General features: G+C 46.2%; 1 protein-coding gene and 1 long non-coding RNA gene across 7 annotated transcripts in view; one reads left to right on the forward strand and one right to left on the reverse strand.

Moving 5' to 3' along the window:
- Positions 1–288: 288 nt before the first annotated feature.
- LOC136625912 (uncharacterized) lies at positions 289–10,703 on the reverse strand. Its single transcript, XR_010792595.1, has 3 exons — positions 10,624–10,703; positions 4,348–4,466; positions 289–505 (listed from the first exon to the last, which is right to left on the reverse strand). It is a non-coding gene; the product is annotated as an uncharacterized lncRNA (long non-coding RNA).
- Positions 10,617–18,123, forward strand: part of USP54 (ubiquitin specific peptidase 54) — a 91,112-nt gene continuing 83,605 nt past the window's right edge. For 4 of the 6 annotated variants that reach the window (XM_066600502.1, XM_066600505.1, XM_066600504.1 and 1 more), the window contains exon 1: positions 10,628–10,780. The gene's annotated coding sequence lies outside the window, so the exon portion shown is untranslated. Of the gene's footprint in view, positions 10,781–18,123 lie in introns of all 6 variants that reach the window. The other 2 variants (XM_066600507.1, XM_066600506.1) reach the window with 2 other exon arrangements.

Consider the following 18,123-nt stretch of genomic DNA (forward strand, 5'->3'; position numbering starts at 1 on the left):
CAATAGGGTTCTCCCACAGAGTCAGGTAGGGTAAGATGTTAATTTGTTGTGATGCCAGTCCATATAGGAGTAGGGACCCATTTTGAACACATAATAATTTACAAAAAGTGGAGAACTAAACAAAAATTGGGGCAGTAGTCCTAGCCCCTGGCGAGTGTAGTGTGGTACCTCAGTGCACATGTTGTGGATGGAGGGAAGGAACTCTAGGAAGCAGGATTAGATGGTAAAACACTTTATTAGCAGGAAGAGAGGGAGAGAGAGAGAGAGCTCTTTACTTGAATTATATTTACTTGAGCTGATGATGACAACTGAGATAGAGAAACACTTTTCTTAGTTTTGAGAATTTAGGGTTGAATTTCTGTTTCTTGTTCTCCTGACTTTACACTCCATCTTCATTTCTCTTGCCTTGACTATTCGGATTTACTTGCTCCTTTATTGGTTATTCCCACTAGCTTTTTGCTGCTGTTTCTTCTGCCTGAACTTCTCTCTCTCTGCTGCTGACTCTCTGTCCAACAAACATAATTTGGCTTTGGTATTCACACTTGATGTTTCACCTTCCCACAGGTTACGTCTTTTTCCTCAGACTCCAACACCAACTTAACTCCCCCACTCCTCCTTTTATATTGTCACTCTCACCCAGCCTGTGTGATGGGCTTAACCTCCAATCCCAGGGCCCCTAATAACTAGTTGGCTAACTAGGCAATCCAGGTGATTTACCTGAATCATGCAGGGTTTCGTTGCAGGAGCACACAAATTTAACACATTATAAACCATTTAAAGGTATATACACCTAATTATAGAAAGTGGCCATAAAAGTGATGGCGTACCAAACTCTGGGGTACTACACATACATGGCGTCTCTATATTACAGCCCATGCACATGTGCGTTTAGGGCTTCATTCACAATTCCGTTTCTCTGTTCCATTTTTGGAGCAAAAAAACTGAATTAAAACACTTGCACGAGTGTTGAGGTCACCACTAAAGGTAGTCAGCACTCCTGCAGCGCATTCAAACTGAGAGTTTTGCTGCCGGCTCACGGGCCTCTTGTCCGCTTCTCGCACAGCACCTCACCTCCTATGGGAAACGCCGAGCATTTACACAGGATGTGAAGCCAGCGAGTCCAACAAGGTTTTTTTAAGCTAACTAAAAAGTCAGCTTAAAAACAACTGCGAATGACAAGCGAGATATTTTTTCACATTCACACTGAACGATTAACGCTCACATTCATTCATTTGAATGAATTGTGACCAATAATCATTAGGTTTAAATGTACCATTAGTTAATGCTGAAAATTGCACCAACATTTTGTCCCAATTCATCACAATTTTTGGCACTATTTAGACCATGCCTTTTTTCAGACAAGTCAGAAAAACTGTCCAAAGGTGCTTAAAAAAAACATGATGAGTGCAGTGCAGGCCTAATAAACAGTTTTCAGTTGTTGTAGTATGTAACCCCCAATTGCCCTTACTTATGAATATTGGTGTATATTGTGCCAATTCTTTTAAGAACTCACCAGTCTTAAATTGTGCCAAATTTAAAATAGTGGCACACGGATTTGTAAATTTGGCACAAATTAGGCTGCACCAAATAGGTAAGATGTGCCAAAAATATGCACATTTTCGCATTGCAGTGCAGCATGCGCCAAGAATGTACCAATTTGTATTCTGAAATATGTTTTGCATCACAAATTAAATTCTAAATTTTAACAGATACAGTGGGGGCAAAAACACTAAGAGAACACCCTATACATGTTTTTTTTTTTTTTTTGCACTACAAATGCACCAATTTCCTCATGCCGCTACTATGTGCGCCAATATTGCACAAGTTTGCATTAGGAAATATGTTTTGCTAAAAAAAAAAATGTATTCTGCATTATCTACTAATATAAAATAAGTAGCCAATAGCCAAAATAACAATAAAACAAAAGATGGCAGCAAAGTGTAAAAAACAAAAATCCACGTAGTTGGATTTGTGCCTAAAGCGAGTGGACCAAATGCTTCTTTATTTACACTAACTTTCATTAGGTTTTATTAGCGCCAGTTTTTATTGACACTTGCTTGTAGCAATGCTTCAAAATTGGCGAGCTTGCTGAATCTTTTTTCTTCTTTTTAGTAAAATTAGTCTAAAACTCCGTGCGCCCTAATTCTGGCGTAGTTTGTCACAAAGCTGCCGAAAACACATTCATACATAAGCGCCATTGTGTTTTTCAAAAACGCTGTTGTTTTGTTGTGGTATTTTCCATGTTAGGGCGCATTCACACAAGCGAGCGCGAGTCGTACCCGGCATTCTCCATCTGTGCAGGAGACCGCACATCTGCATGTCCTATTCCCTTGTGCGACTTGATAGGAACAGAACATGCTGCAATTATCTCATGTCAAAGCATCAGTGAGAGAAGAATCGCCCATGTAAGTAGACCCGTTGAAAAGAATGCGCTCTATTTTTGTGCATGCTTTCTGCGCCTTGCAACGCACAAAGCATGCGTGACTTTATCCCCCTGAGGCTACATGAGCTTGAGTGGGAAACTCGTGAGAATATGAGCTCCATTCTTTTGAATGAAGTCAAACACACGAGTGAGGTTTTCCCTCACAGTAATGCTACGAGGTTTAAAAAAAAAAACCTATATAATGTCCCATATTATTGCATTCCTCGAAACGCATCGTTGATTGTTTTCAATGGGACCTTAAAGACATCACATGCCGTACCATGTGCACACAAGTGTGAGGTTTCCCATTGAGATCAATAGGAAACACTTCCGATCCTCTATCGCGTTTTGAAACACGTGCGTAACATGTGCGTGAGGATCAGAATTTCACAGAAGTGATCAGAGGCGTTTTTGCATAAAAAAAACCTTCGCATTTGCGGGTAAAACGCACGGTGACAAGCACGGCCCGATATCATGCTTGCCCATGTGAATGTAGGCTAAGGGCGGTTTTGGATGGCCATATGTGACACTACGTACGCCAGGACGGAGCAGAGTTGCGCATGATCAAGGTTTCTTTTTTTTCTTCGCAGGCTGTTCAGTCTGCACCACAGTGCAGAAGTTTGAAAAAAAAATAGGAGGAAGATAGGCACTGCCCAATCTGTTCCGGATGTAGTTAGTACTACTAAGTGATGTTGTGGCAAGAAAAAGCATTGCTGACGCTCAAACATCTCATGAGCAAAATTGTGATTTTCCCGTGGTTTTCTCGCGGCGATATTGTGAGCCCCTAAGTCTAACTTCACACTGGTGATTCACGGCCCGATATCGCCGGCACCATCCATGTGAAACCTGTGGATGCGAGACATTTTTACGCGAAAACAGCCTCGCATCACTGTGGAGATGAAGGAATCCCCTCCGCGGAGTTTTCCCCTTGTTTTCAATGGGGCGGGCGCTGCTGCCACCCTCTCACTGAGAACGGGCAATATTGCAGAAAGTTAAGACATGCTGCAATTTTTTTTCCTTCGTAGCATCACATTGCGGTAGCATGCTGCAAAACATTGCTAATGTGAATCCACCCATTCAAAAGAATGCACTTCATATTTGTGCGAGACTTCTGCGCCGTGCCCTATGGGCGCCTTCAATCTTGCAATAAAATTGCGCAATGAGAGTAAACGTGCAGATTATGAAAGCAATGATTTTCAATGGTTTTACTTACATTTGAAATGCTGTCACTCATGCGATGTTGCGAGATCTGTAAATCGCAGGATGTCCTATCTTTCCGCATTTTGTTTTCCTCATGTTTGCCTATGGAGCCTTCATTTTATCGCATCGCAAAAACTTGCGATTTTCGAGCGATGCATTTTTCACATTAGAAACTCCTATTGTCTTTCACGTGATAAAATCGCGGACGGCAGCGATGCGAGATTATTTTCAGGAAAAAGCATCGTTGGTGCTCAAAAAAAATCGCCTGAACACAAATGCAATTTTGCCCAGATTTTCTTGCAGCGATATTGCGATCGCCAGTGTGAAGGAGTCTTAACCCTTTCCAATCCACTGTCTGACATCTAAAGACATTCTGATTGAAGGCTGCACAGCTGCGATGTCAGAAGACGTCCGGAAGGATATTCTTACTGTATATTACAGCATGTCTCATACCGCAGTACTGGCTCTAGCCAGTAGATGGCGCTATTGTATAATTGCAGAAAGAAAACCCCCCTAGGAAACCCTGGATCTAAAATTGAATTGCAAAGGGTTAAAGGATTTTAAAAAAAAAAATCTCCTTCATATGGCTTTATAGTATTGTATCTGCGCTCAAAAGAGGAGAATTCAAGGATAATTAAGAAAGTATATGATTACCAATTACATTAGTGTAATATATATAATCTTGGTACTGCATAAATTAGTAGGTACTCAAACACGGGCCTCACCTGGTGTGGAGCCTGTCTGGGTTTACAGGACGCCACCCCTACGGTCCAGGAGTCGCAGGATCGGGTCCTCGTAAATAATCCAGCTTTTATGGTGCATTTCAGGAGAGCTGCAGAGGAAACTGCAGATAGAAGTCAAATAAGACCAAAACCAATCCTTTGAAGGCGTATGCTCGGCCTGCGCAGGAACAATGTCTGAAGAGCCACGTCATCAGCTTGTTGTGCACACGTCAGTGCATATTACTGTATTTGTGCATGTAAGGACAGTTCACACGTGAGCGCGACACACCCTTTCTGTGAAATTAATTGGCTATTAAAGCCTAATGAGGGCCAGCTGTCTTTTCCTGTGCTTTGCGCAGTGTCACACTCTTCTCCTTTCGCATTTGCGCACCTGCCATAGACTTCTATGGAAAAAGCAGGAAAATTGAACAGGTCCAATTTTTTAACGCATGTATGTAATGCGCACATAGGACATGCTTAGGAGAACAGCAATGCGTTCTGATCTGTGTTCAGTGCACACGGATTTTGCGTGTGCAAAAACGGTGCAAACTCGGATGTGTAAAAGAGCGCTAAATCTGTATCCAAAATCCACACCGAAGTCGGCGCATGACTCCATTGTGGATTCTGGTGCGGATTAAGCTGCAGATTGCAGGGCAATGAAGAAAGTCTGAGGAAAAGCCCCCCACCCCTCCATGACGGACGCACGTGCTGCGGATTTGAAAATCAAGATTTGTGTGCTACACTACGCAATTGTGACGCAGGAAACATATCGCGGCATGTCCTAACTTGAAGCCAGCTGTCCCGTCGTATTGCCATTGTTCTCAGCAGCATCGCACCGCGTGCCGAACAACAATGGGAGAAACTCTAGGATCGCTACTGCCCCGTAGGGATGCGAGGCGGTATTGTTATAATAAGGGAGACTAAGCCGGATTCACAGGGGCAAAACACTGGCACGAGATTTGTTGCAAGACACACGAATTTCAATGCACCATACAGCACCACATAGCCGCACACAGTACCATATAGTACCACAGTACAAGAGCACCACACTGTACTAGAGCACCATCCAGTGCCACATAGTACTACATAGCCCTACATAGCCCCACACAGTACCATATAGTACCACAGTACTAGAGCACCACACTGTACTACAGCACCACCCACTGCCACATAGTACCACATAGCCCCACAGAGTAGTACTACACAGTACTAGAGCGCCACATAGTACCACACAGTACTACAGCACTACACAGTCCCAGAGTACCACATAGCCCCACACAGTACCACAGCACCTCATATTACTACACAGTACTAGAGCGCCACATAGTACCACACAGTATTACAGCACTACACAGTCCCAGAGTACCACACAGTACTGCAGCACCAAACACTACCACATAGTACTACATAGCCCCACACAGTACAACATAGTACCACACAATACTAGAGCACTACACAGTACCACACAGTCCCAGAGTACCACACAGTAACACAGCACTACAGAGCCGCATACAGAGCCACACAGTACTTCAGCACTACATAGCAGCTTACAGCACCTCACAGTACCATACACTACTACATAGCCCCACACAGTACTACATAGCCCCACACAGTACCACATAATACTAGAGCACTACACAGTCCCACAGAGTACTACAGCACTGCACAGTACCACACAGTCCCACAGAGTACCATCCAGTACTACAGCACTACATAGTACTACAGCACCATATAGTACTACACAGTAATACAGCACCACACAGTACTACATAGCAGCTTACAGCATCACATAGTACTACATAGCCCCACACAGTACTACACAGCAGCATGCAGCACCACATAGCATTATACAGCACCACACAGTGCCACAGCACTATAGCACTACACAGTACTACACACAGTACTACAGCGCCACATAGTGCCACATAGTACCACACAGTACTACAGCACTACATAGTCCCAGAGTACCACAGTACTACAGCACTACACAGTCCCAGAGTACCACACAGTACTACACAGTGCCACAGTGCCACAGCACCTCATATTACTACACAGTACTAGAGCGCCACATAGTACCACACAGTATTACAGCACTACACAGTCCCAGAGTACCACACAGTACTACATAGCCCCACAGAGTACCACAGCACCTCATATTACTACACAGTACTAGAGCGCCACATAGTACCACACAGTATTACAGCACTACACAGTCCCAGAGTACCACACAGTACTACAGCACCAAACACTACCACATAGTACTACATAGCCCCACACAGTACTACATAGTACCACACAATACCACCGTACTACAGGACTACACAGTACCACACAGTCCCACGCAGTACTACAGCACCATATAGTACTACACAGTACTACAGCACTACATAGCAGTATACAGCACCACACAGTACTACAGCACTACATAGCAGCTTACAGCACCACACAGTACAACAGAGCACCACACAGTACTACACTGTACCAATGAACCACACAGTACTACAGCACCACACGATACTGCAGAACCACAGAGTACCACACACTACTACATAGACACACAGTACTGCAGCATCACACAGTACCACAGAGTACTACGTAGTACTAGAGCACCACATAATACCACACTGTACTACAGCACTACACAGTGCCACACAGTACTACATAGTACCACACAGTTCTACGGCACCACACACTACAACATAGCCCACACAGTACTACAGCACCACCAGAACTACAGTACCACACAGTACTACACACTACTACATAGCCCCACACAGTACTACAGCACCACACAAAACTACACAGTGCCACACAGTACTACAGCACCACATAGCCCCACACCTACCCATATAGTACCACAGTACTAGAGCACCACACTGTACTACAGCACCACCCAGTGCCACATAGTACTACATAGCGCCACATTAGTACTACATAGCCCCACATTAGTACTACATAGCCCCACACAGTACTGCACACTGCTACACAGTACTACAGCATCACACACTACTACATAGCCCCACACAATACCACAGTACTATAGCACCTAATAGTACTACATAGCCCCACACAGTACTAGAGCGCCACATAGTACCACAATACTACAGCACTACACAATCCCACAGAGTACCACACAGTACTACAGTGCCACACACAGTACTGCACAGTCCCATAGCGTAATACACAGTACTACAGAGTCCCACAGAGTACCAGCCAGTACTACACACTGCTACACAGTACTACAGCACCACATAGTACTACACACACACAGTACCACATAGTACTACATCGCCCCACACAGTACTACATAGTACCACACAATACTAGAGCACTACACAGTACTACAGCACTACACAGTACCACAGTCCCAGAGTACCACCAAGTACTATAGCACCACATAGTACTACAGCACCACAGCACTACAGAGCCGCATACAGAGCCACAGTACTTCAGCACTACATAGCAGCTTACAGCACCTCACAGTACCATACACTACTACATAGCCCCACACAGTACTACATAGCCCCACACAGTACCACATAATACTAGAGCACTACACAGTCCCACAGAGTACTACAGCACTGCACAGTACCACACAGTCCCACAGAGTACCATCCAGTACTACAGCACTACATAGTACTACAGCACCATATAGTACTACACAGTAATACAGCACCACACAGTACTACATAGCAGCTTACAGCATCACATAGTACTACATAGCCCCACACAGTACTACACAGCAGCATGCAGCACCACATAGCATTATACAGCACCACACAGTGCCACAGCACTATAGCACTACACAGTACTACACACAGTACTACAGCGCCACATAGTGCCACATAGTACCACACAGTACTACAGCACTACATAGTCCCAGAGTACCACAGTACTACAGCACTACACAGTCCCAGAGTACCACACAGTACTACACAGTGCCACAGTGCCACAGCACCTCATATTACTACACAGTACTAGAGCGCCACATAGTACCACACAGTATTACAGCACTACACAGTCCCAGAGTACCACACAGTACTACATAGCCCCACACAGTACCACAGCACCTCATATTACTACACAGTACTAGAGCGCCACATAGTACCACACAGTATTACAGCACTACACAGTCCCAGAGTACCACACAGTACTACAGCACCAAACACTACCACATAGTACTACATAGCCCCACACAGTACTACATAGTACCACACAATACCACCGTACTACAGGACTACACAGTACCACACAGTCCCACGCAGTACTACAGCACCATATAGTACTACACAGTACTACAGCACTACATAGCAGTATACAGCACCACACAGTACTACAGCACTACATAGCAGCTTACAGCACCACACAGTACAACAGAGCACCACACAGTACTACACTGTACCAATGAACCACACAGTACTACAGCACCACACGATACTGCAGAACCACAGAGTACCACACACTACTACATAGACACACAGTACTGCAGCATCACACAGTACCACAGAGTACTACGTAGTACTAGAGCACCACATAATACCACACTGTACTACAGCACTACACAGTGCCACACAGTACTACATAGTACCACACAGTTCTACGGCACCACACACTACAACATAGCCCACACAGTACTACAGCACCACCAGAACTACAGTACCACACAGTACTACACACTACTACATAGCCCCACACAGTACTACAGCACCACACAAAACTACACAGTGCCACACAGTACTACAGCACCACATAGCCCCACACCTACCCATATAGTACCACAGTACTAGAGCACCACACTGTACTACAGCACCACCCAGTGCCACATAGTACTACATAGCGCCACATTAGTACTACATAGCCCCACATTAGTACTACATAGCCCCACACAGTACTGCACACTGCTACACAGTACTACAGCATCACACACTACTACATAGCCCCACACAATACCACAGTACTATAGCACCTAATAGTACTACATAGCCCCACACAGTACTAGAGCGCCACATAGTACCACAATACTACAGCACTACACAATCCCACAGAGTACCACACAGTACTACAGTGCCACACACAGTACTGCACAGTCCCATAGCGTAATACACAGTACTACAGAGTCCCACAGAGTACCAGCCAGTACTACACACTGCTACACAGTACTACAGCACCACATAGTACTACACACACACAGTACCACATAGTACTACATCGCCCCACACAGTACTACATAGTACCACACAATACTAGAGCACTACACAGTACTACAGCACTACACAGTACCACAGTCCCAGAGTACCACCAAGTACTATAGCACCACATAGTACTACAGCACCACAGCACTACAGAGCCGCATACAGAGCCACAGTACTTCAGCACTACATAGCAGCTTACAGCACCACACAGTACTACAGTACCATACACTACTACATAGCCCCACACAGAACTACACAGCCCCATACAGTCTCAGAGTACGACATAGTGCCACACAATACTAGAGCACTACACAGTGCCACACAATACCGCAGCACCACAGTACTATAGCACCTCATAGTACTACATAGCCCCATACAGTACTAGAGCGCCACATAGTACCACACAGTACTGCAGCACTACACAGCCCAGAGTACCACTCAGTACTACAGCACCACATAGTACTACACAGTACTACATAGCCCTACACAGTACTGGAGCACTACACAGTCCCACAGCACCACAGTTTTACATAGCCCCACACAGTACCACAGCATTACATAGCAGCATACAGCACCACACAGGAGCATATAGTACCACATAATACTGCAGAACCACACAGTACTACAGCACCACATAGTACCACACAGTACTACAGCACCACACAGTACTACAGCACCACATAGTACCACACAGTACTACAGCACCACATAGTACCACACAGTACCACAGCATTACATAGCAGCATACAGCACCACACAGGAGCATATAGTACCACATAATACTGCAGAACCACACAGTACTACAGCACCACATAGTACCACACAGTACTACAGCACCACAGCACCACATAGTACTACAGCACCACATAGTACCACACAGTACTACAGCACCACATAGTACCACACAGTACTACAGCACCACATAGTACCACACAGTACTACATAGCAGCATACGGCACCACACGGTACTCTGGCACTACGCGCCCCGCACGGCGTCCCCCTCCCTCTCTCCCGCTCGCGCTCCACACGGCTGCGGTAGAGGAGGACGGCCACACGGAGCCGCAACCCCTTTAAGAAGCACAATGACCTGCGTGAGAGGAGGGGCGCCATCCTGACAATCAGGTGTCTGAAGGAGGGATGATGTCATCTCTGTAAGCAGACCTTCCCGGGAGGGAAAGACGGCAGGAAGGGACGGAGCCTCCGCCAGGTCTACCTCACTGCAGCATCCAGCCGGAGCGCCGCCGGTGAGTGCCCGCCCGTCCTCGTGAAGGTGACACACCGCCCTGCAGCCGGGCCTAGCGCCCTCGCCATGGAGATGCCAAGCGGTGCCCCTGGTCACTACTGACATATATATAGCCATGTTACTAGGCGGTGCTGGGGAGACTGATGGGAGAGCTCTGCCAACATGGAAGGCCCTGCAGGCCCAGCACTGCAGCCGTGGGGCTGATGGCTGAGCATGCTGGGGCTTGTAGTACCACAGCAGCTCCCCTGGCCTGTCTACAGGGGCACAATCCATGGCTTTATATAGAAATGCACATTTTTGTAGTGTAATTTTGCCTAAAATGTGATCCGGAACGCGTCACTGTGTCAGCTGTGACAGTCAGGGCTCTGGGAAAGTAGAGTGATGGCTGTTGCTTGGGAATGACCGGCCACCCGACTCTCCTAGATCCCTGAATGTGAGACTGGCTGGGTCATGGGATGCTTTGCTGTAATGTGCAGGGGCTTCCATTCTGGACTCTGGGAAAGCTGGGTGGCAAGCTGTATATTATGTCGCCTCTTAGGGCTCTTCTGTAGACGCAGTGAATACAGCTGCCGATGTTTCACGCCGCCGTAATAAGAGATCAATGCGCAGGACACTCGCTTATTCGCTGCGCGATATGTACATAATTTATGGGGTTTTGTGCAAATTATTTTATTTTTACGTTGTAAATACGCACCAAAAAAAGGGAGAACTTTTGATAAGTCGAAAACCAAAAGGCAGCAGCAGCAGCGTATGTCAGCCCTCGAACACGCGGCATAGTCACCGACCGCGCAGTCAGCCATACTGTAGTCTTCGCATGCATAGTTGTGCAGGAAGAAGAAACCGTGTGAGCGCGCTCATTGATCTCAAGGGGCAGTACAGTTAACGAGCGCTGTTTGTGCGCAGAACGCACGAAAATAGAACATGCATATTATTATTTTTGTGCGTGTGCATAGGGAATTACACAAAATACGCTCATGTGAAATAAATGGGTTCCGTTTTCTGCATATTGCACACAAAAATTTTGCGTCTGCACTACGCCGCTCTAATGCGTTGGTGTGAATTGGCCCGTAGGCCGCCATCACGCTGCACCTGCAGTGCGTTTACCGTATATATCAGGAAAGCTCTGGTGTATACGGTAAAGGCAGCCATAGATTCCTTCCCTTTTTTAGGTCGGGATCACACAACCGTTATTAGCTGCGGGCCGCGCACATGGAGCGAGTACGCCGTGACGTGTACCTGCTGCATCCCGCCAACCACGTGTACGTTCGCACGAAGATAAAACATTACGTTTATTTTGTGCAGCTCGTCTGAGTGGCAACATGGGAGGCTGGTACTACATATTAACGGCGCAAAAGCTGCATTTATAATATATAGTGACCCCACGCTCGTGCGGAACAGACTTCGCATCCGCCTCCAATCTGTATTTGAAGGCCGCTACACCTACTAGTGCGCGGACAGCTTGGGCCCTCTTGGTGCTCACTTTTGGGCGGTCCTCGGTGACTGTTGGGTTCCCGTGACCCGCTCTTCGCTGGCAGAGTGGGCGCTGCCAATAGTCATGCAGTGATGGCATTTACATCCATGGGCAGTATATTCCACGATTTTCCGTAGAATGGCTTTACACGGTATGATCGTCTTCTGAATAATCGCGCAAAAGACAGATGCGAGCAACAGTCGTGAACGCCACCACCGATGGGACGATGCGTGATCACTGGCTCACTAGTCGCTTTGTTTTAGTTCACCTAAAAAGTAGTCGCTGGCCGATGTAGAGACGCAGCCATTTGTATTTGAAGGACCTTCCAAAGAATTCGCTCGGAGATCCCTTCCTGCCAACACCGTCTCGGCGTGCGACTAACACTCAAACCACTGTTTACGTTTCAGCGACTTGTTTTGTGCGACTATCTGAATGCTAAAGGAGCGCTTGGCGATGTGGGATGTGTCGGCGCGGTCACCATATTTGACGGCCGCTCTCGCATGACGTTCGCAGGTTGGAGGCGGCCACTTGGTTTCATGCCAGTTAGTATGAAGCTGCGCTATATAAGCGGGTGCCATATTACTGGCCTAAACTGTAGCTATCGCTGGTTGGATGCTGGGTGGGTCTCGTCTATTGGCAGTAATGATGTGAAAGGGGTCGTCTGGCGCCAAAAATAATGTTCTGTCGTGTGAATGTAAAATAATGAAGCTTACTATCATACGCCAAACTGCGTGGATTGCCCAGTTTTAGCCCCTGCCGTCTGGTACCGGGCGGTCTATACTTATGCTGACCTGGTCTTAAAGAGCCGCTGCCACCATATTTTTTGCCGCACTCATCAAGGTCACAATATGGCCAAACTCACAAATGGGTCGGATTACGCATGCGGTATCCACAATGGAAGCCCTGCGATACGTCGCGGTAAGTTATTGGTTGCAGAAGATCGCGATGCATGCGGTTTTCCATGCAGATCTGCACAAAAAACTCGCAAGCAGAAAATGACATTGGAACGGGATTTGAAGTGCGGACGCTGCGATCGCCCTCCGCTGTAAAACGTGGCCGTTGAAAGGCATATGCTTCTGACTTCTTCTTACTTGCATGTTGTATCTTAATGCGGATCCCACGCAGACGGCCTACCTTGAGGTCCCTGGATGCGTGCAACCTGCAGCCCAGAGAAAAGCTGGAATATGAGAGCGATCGATCTCCCCTGAGGGATAGGCTCTTACTTCAGGCCGTCACTCCCTGCCTGCCATCTTTTTTCTGTGCGGACAATACGCTGTCCATCTGCAATACATTTCCGCTGCGGATTCTGACCCATTCGTGTGCACCCAGCCAAAGGCAGTACCTGTCACAGTGATCTATGTCTGCTTTGTAAATCTGTGCAGTAGTTTAGGAGAAACCTGCATGTTGTTAGTAGCAGCCAGACACAGAAGTAGTCCTGCATATTGATGATGTGTAACCTAACGCCGCACACCTCACCCTCCAGCCAATCATTGGCGGCTCTCTATACACAGCGTAATAATGGACTGAAATGCGCTGATCTCCCTGCGTATTTACGAAGCAAATCAATGGGATTTCATGCAGCTTTTTTTTATACGCAGAAATACATAATGCATTAATGCGGGTTTACAAAAAAGAAAAACCGCACAAAATCCCCTTGATTGCATCCATGAATACACAGGCTTCCTGCATATTTATGCATGCCCAATTGATATCAATGGACAAATTTAAAAAAAAATAAAAAATTGTGTGTAATATGGCTATGAGTGACCCCTGGGCTACTCTGAGGGGTGCAAAAATATGGTGACTGCCTCTTTAAGTGCCGGAGAAATTAGTGCCCCTCTGTGTGCGCCAGCGATGTGAATGAGGGGGCTGTCTGACACCGTCCACTAGCTAAACCAACCTCTTCTCAGTCATGGCTGTGAGGACAGGGGTTAGCAGCACAGGCCGGACTACAGGGGGCGACACTCCGCACCAGCAGGTATCTGAGTGACCTTCCATGTGGCTTCTGCGAGGCCCAATTTTTGTAGAGCCCAAGTAGTAATAGTGAGCAGAGACTGGCTAGCTGGGATGTAAGGGACTTGTAGTGTAATAGTTGTCAGCTCTCTAGGAACACATTACTAATGCCTTGATGGAGCCTTCAGAATGTGACTAGGGCCACCTATCCCTAATTATTGTGCTCGCTTCCATGATTCTGTCCTCCAAACTAGACGTTCTCCTATCCCTCCTAACACTCCACACAACATTTGGCAGTCCTGGCAGCGGGACGCTCGGGTTTAGTTTGCCAGTGTATGTCTATGTTTATGTTGCAGCAGATGTCTGCGGATACTGCAGATGATCACTCATCATGGTGGACTGCGCTAAGGAATCGCTCTTTGGGATTTTGTACGGATTTTAATATTTGTGTAATAACGATAGAAATAAATTCGCAGAAACAGATGAACAATGTAGATTCCAAAACTGGATTCCAACCATGAAAAGTTACCATATGTTCTAATCAGCTAAATTTATCTTCCAGACTAAACACACAAGAAAGATCCAGAAGACACAGATGAGCTCTATTTTAGGAGGAAGCCATGGTAGGCTGTTGTGTAACGGGAATATCATGTCCTCTCTGGGGCTGCTGTTACACGGGACTATCTATCGGGCAGCAGATGCCCGCAGGCCGCCCCGGTGATGATCGCTCCTGTGCTTGCACACATCGCTGAGTGACTTGAGGTGGAGCGGCCGGGGATCGGCCCAGTCCGCCCGTCAAAGCAAGCAGCCAGTTGTTCATACGTGACGACTGCCTGTTTACACGGAACGGTACGGCGTTTGGTTTTCTGCATGCAAAAAAACGAATGACAGGTAAAAGATTTTTATTTTTTTTTTGTTCGTCTGAGTTGCTGCATACATTAACTCTGATCGATCAGATTCTCTCTCTGGATCGCCGGATTCCGAATGGTAATCGTTCCGTGTAAACGCACCTTTACCAGGGGAAGAAATGCCTTCCCTTAGGCCGGTGTCACCGGGCCGAGGATCTAGCGCCAGATTTGTATGCTGAAAGTCACTTTACTTGGGGAAGTTGAACTGGAAGAAAACCTGAACTAAAGGCTAGCTGCGTACAGAGCGGAAAATGTGGGATGTCCACAACAGACATTTGGCACCATAACCACGACGGCCTCGGTGTGCGTTTTGTTGCACCAGATTTCTTCCTTTCAATTGATCTGCAACAAAAGCCGCCTCTAAATCTGCACCAACGGTGCGCAGGCGGCTTCGACAGGTTTTCCGTTGTGGTTATGGTACGGGATGTCAGGACATTCCACAACCTTTTACGCTACATAGGGGCGTTAGCTTGGGTGGCTTTACACAAAACCTCTATTGCGGCAACTTATTTCCCCAAGAACAACTTGCCTAATCATTTTTTTTTTTTCCCTCGTATTTTCCGACGGGCATGATGGGAGTTGACACCCCCCCCCCCCCCTTCCATTCAGGGAACAGGAAAGGGAAATCGCCTGGTCGGATGGATCTGCCTGATGACGGAACAGAACCCATTAACTATAATGGGGTTTGTTCGGTTTCCGCTCAGCTGCCTGGCATTTTACCACAAGGAAAGGCGCTGCAGCACTACGACTTTCCAGTATTTTGGCCCAAATCTGCAGTGTAACTTCCCAACGGAGCTTCCAGCGCAGAACTGAACTCGGCCTAAGTAAATCACTATTGAAAAAAAGTGTCTTTCTTGTGGTAAGTGACCGGCCACTTCTGATCGCTATAAAACTCGGTATATTCAGAGGAACGTTTCTGAAGAAAGTGGTTTATACAGCAGTGCATTACATGGCGGACCCTAGAAGTAGTGGAAGCACCCATTCTGGGTCTCCATTGATAAACAAGGCTTTGGCGGTGCACAGTATAGATGGTGTGTAGGAGGCCTTCCAGATGGAAGTGTGATGTGCCTATTGGATCACTTCCAAGTAAGCGCTATAGGTTTGATGTCTAACCTCAGTCTCGTAAGCCTACAGGATATTTTATCTGGCGTGGGTGAATGGAACATGTTTTGACATAATTAATTTATGTAGACTGTATGAAGATGTAAAAATAGAGCATGGTTGGTGTAACGCCTTAAAGGGACACTACACTGAAAAATTGGGGGGGCGACACATGCATGTTTGTCGAGCTGTGAGAAGAAAAATAGGGTTCCTCCATCTTCATGTTTTTTTTTTTTTTTGGTTGAAATGTTAGAAAGTGGCAAGATGGTATTGCTTCGTTTCCATTGGAGTAGGTGTGATTTCTGCTGCAGCAAGCTGCTTCCCAACCAAGGGCCTGTAAGCCTAAGCTCCAGCCATGTTTCATATTCCTGACATAAGGGCCCTATATAATGTGCTGTTGAAGCCTCCAATGCATGGCAGCATAGAGGCATAGTGGCATAAGCCGAATTTTGACTTGCATTGTTAAAAAAACAAACAAACAAAAAAAAAAACCCTTCTACCGCAAGGTGTGTGTTTCTTATGGAGTGAGTCTCTTGCTATATATAGGAAAGTGTAATATTTACCAAATGCTGAGTGTTTTATAAAGACCAGATCCTACACTGATTAATCTCCAATTAAAGGGATAAAAAGTTAATGAAAGCACAGCAGCACTCCTAAATAACCACCACTGCTTAGTGGGGGTGCGAAAAGTAAGTCGCAGTGCACGCTTCAGCTGAGTCCAGACTTCAATGGGCTCAAACAATACAGTCCATAAATTAGTGCGACGCGGCACAGAAAAATGAATAAAGGAAAAAAGTTGTTCACATCTTTCTTCTTAGAGTGTAAAACATACTTCGCTTTATTGAGACATCCAGGTAAAAAAATGGTAGAACAGCAACATTTCGGCTGATGGAACAGCCTTTTTCAAGCTTAATGCCGAAGACAGCAGACTCATTAGTTATAAGGCATACAAACCAATGAAAGACCCACATAGAAACCCCCCCCCCCCCCCCACCCAATTACATACATGTGATCGGACCGCTGGAGACCCGACCACTAGTTGGACAGAAAGTGGAAACAAATGGTACTCGATTGGTCACTTTGGAGTTAGTTTTGTGCACGAGTGACAATTCAGGTGGAGTAGATAAGATCTTTGTAGATAAATCATTGAGCAAGTCTGTTGGATACCCTCTTTTAAGAAACTTGAGGCACATAGATTCAACCTGGGTATCAAATTGGGGCCAGTCAACAATCCGCCGCACCCTAAGCAGCTGGCTCCAGGGTAGTGAGCAGATCATTTGTGGGGGATTATAACTTTGGAGATCCAACAGGTTGTTCCGATCTGTTGGTTTCACAAAGAGGTCGGTCTTAAGCTGGCCGTCAGAGACAGAAATCAGGACATCCAAAAATTGAATCGGACAAGGGGAATGTCATAGTGAACTTGAGTTCTGGAGTAATTTGGTTGATTTCCTGATGGAATTCAAGTAACTCAAGCTCACTCCTACACCAAATGAAAAAGATGTCGTCTATGTACCTCCTCCAGACCTGGACCTCGATCCAGGCTGGGGAGGTACAAATGTACGACTCTTTCATCATATTCATGTAGAGGCCGGCATAGGTGGGGGCCACGTTGGTCCCCATAGCCGTGCCGCATCTCTGTCTGGAAAGGACCCCGTCAAACAAAAAGACATTTCGATCATAGGCTTAAATTTAGAAATAACATGCCTAGAGCTGAAAGGGAGGCACTAATTGTTGAGTGAGGACTCCAATTTAACCATACGGCCGGCCGATAAAGGCAGTGCAGTTGTCGTGATGAACAAAACTGCGAAAAATAAAATATGCGGTTCTTTCCCTACAAAAAGTTGTTTTAAATGTATAAAATACCAAAAAAAAGATTTAAAAAAAAAAACAACATATAATGGCTATTACTAC

This window comes from Eleutherodactylus coqui, chromosome 4 (genome assembly GCF_035609145.1).
Source record: "Eleutherodactylus coqui strain aEleCoq1 chromosome 4, aEleCoq1.hap1, whole genome shotgun sequence".
Taxonomy (NCBI): domain Eukaryota; kingdom Metazoa; phylum Chordata; class Amphibia; order Anura; family Eleutherodactylidae; genus Eleutherodactylus; species Eleutherodactylus coqui.